Raw genomic sequence first — 2,526 nt, 5'->3', positions numbered from 1 at the left:
ACACAAAATACTCCATAATGACAACTTTAAAAAAGTTTGTTTGAGATTTTTGCAAATTTATTAAAAATAAAAAACGAAGGAATCACTTGTACGTAAGTATTCACAGCCTTTGCGATCAAGCTCAAAATTGAGCTCAGGTGCATTCTGTTTCCACTGATCATCCTACAGCTTAATTGGAGTCCACCTGTGGTAAATTCAGTTGATTGGAAGGCACACACTTGTCTATATAAGGTCACACAGTTAACAGTGCATGTCAGACCACAAAACAAGCATGAAGTCGAAGGAATTGTCTGTAGACCTCAGAGACAGGATTTTCTTGAGGCACAGATCAGGGGAAGGTTACAGAAAAATTTCTGCTGCTTTAAAGGTCCCAATGAGCACTGTGGCCTCCATCATCCGTGAATGGAAGAAGTTTGGAACCACCAGGACTCTTCCTAGAGCTGGTCGTCCCCCTAAACTGAGTGATCGGGGGAGAAGGGCTTTAGTTAGGGAGGTGACCAATAACCCGATGGTCACTCTGACAGAGCTCCAGCGTTCCTCTGTGGAGAGAGGAGAACCTTCCAGAAGGACGACCATCACTGCAGCACTCCACAAATCAGGCCTGTATGGCAGAGTGGCCAGACGGAAGCCACTCCTTAGTAAAAGGCACATGGCAGCCCGCCTGGAGTTTGCCAAAAGGCACCTGAAAGACTCTCAGACCATGAGAAACAAAATTCTCTGGTCTGATGAGACAAAAATCGAACTCTTTGGCGTGAATGCCAAGCGTTATGTTTGGAGGAAACCAGGCACCGCTCATCACCTGGCCAACACCATCCCTACAGTGAAGCATGGTGGTGGCAGCATCATGCTGTGGGGATGTTTTTCAACGGCAGGAACTGGGAGACTAGTCAGGATTGATGGAAAGATGAATGCAGCAATGTACAGAGACATCCTGGAAGAAAACCTGCTCCAGAGCGCTCTTGACCTCAGACTGGGGCGACGGTTCATCTTTCAACAGGACAACGACCCCAAGCACACAGCCAAGATATCAAAGGAGTGGCTTCAGGACAACTCTGTGAATGTCCTAGAATGGCCCAGCCAGAGCCCAGACTTGAATCCCATTGAACATCTGTGGAAGGATCTGAAAATGGCTGTGCACCGATGCTCCCCATCCAACCTGATGGAGCTTGAGAGTTTTTGTAAGGAGGAATGGCCAAAACTAGCCAAAGATAGGTGTGCCAAACTTGTGGCTTCATATTCCAAAAGACTTGAGGCTGTAATTGCTGCCAAAGGTGCCACAATAAAGTATTGAGCAAAGGCTGTGAATACTTATTTACATATCATATTTTCGTTCTTTATTTCGAATAAATTTGCAAACATTTAAAAAAAACTTTTTTAAAGTTGTCATGGGGTATTTTGTGTAGAATTTTTAGGAAAAAATTAATTGAATCCATTTTGGAATAAGGCTGTAACATAAAGAAATGTGGAAAAAGTTAAGTGCAGTGAATACTTTCCGTATGTACTATATATGTAAAAAGTATGAAGAGTATAGATAAAACTATAAAATTTCCTCTGGGGGAAATTTTGAAAGGCCCACGGGGGCTACTGCCGGTGTGTGTACACTACGATGAGATTCTTCAGAGATTTCAAACAATTAATACTAGTAATGTTATGAAACTATTCCTCTTCAAGTATTTATTTATACAGCAACCTATGCCCTTTAACCTCAAAATGTGTGTGTGTGAAACATTTGTATCTGGAGTGTGCGCGCTTAAGCGTGCATATGTGTGTGTGCGCGTGCGTGTATCTTTAACTGTTATTACATTAAATGACCAGTGTGTGTGTGCGTGCGTGTATCTTTAACTGTTATTACATTAACTGACCAGTGTGTGTGTGCGTGCGTGTATCTTTAACTGTTATTACATTAAATGACCAAATGACCAAAAATAGATCTTACTACTGAAGGCACACAGTACAGACGGTAAAATTTATTGTTACAAAAAATTGCTTTTAAAGTGAAATTACAGAGTTTCATATTGGAACTCAATATTATTGGGACTGCAACTTCACATAGAGGCAAAGCCAAGATCACACCCACAGTGTTTTTAGGCAAAAGGGATCAGGGTGTGTCCCGTCATCGACTTAAAGTCCTGAAAGGATTTTTGGTGGTCAGTCAATTTGAAACTTATGATACACCAGAGTCCTCTCCCTGAGATTCTAAAAGCACATCTGAGGTGTTCTATAATATCATACTTGGGGTGTAGAAACAAGCTAAATAAAGCTTGGCTTCTAGATTCAGAAGAACAAACTCTTTAGTTGTATAAGTAGAATGTGCACCACCCTAATGGTACAAGTATACGCAAATTGAGGCTCTTTTCTTACAGCTGAATGGTGTGGTATTTTGCTAAATGTTTTATATCCATGGTGTGCTGCTAGTTATTACTTTTCATGTATATTGAATTAAGTGACTGTAACTTTTACATTCCTTGAGGAGGTCAAAGAGGTCAAAACTTGTAACAAAGTTATCAGAAAGTGCACCTTAAAATT

Source organism: Centropristis striata, chromosome 10 (assembly GCF_030273125.1).
Source record: "Centropristis striata isolate RG_2023a ecotype Rhode Island chromosome 10, C.striata_1.0, whole genome shotgun sequence".
NCBI lineage: Eukaryota > Metazoa > Chordata > Actinopteri > Perciformes > Serranidae > Centropristis > Centropristis striata.
This window is presented reverse-complemented; position numbering follows the sequence as displayed.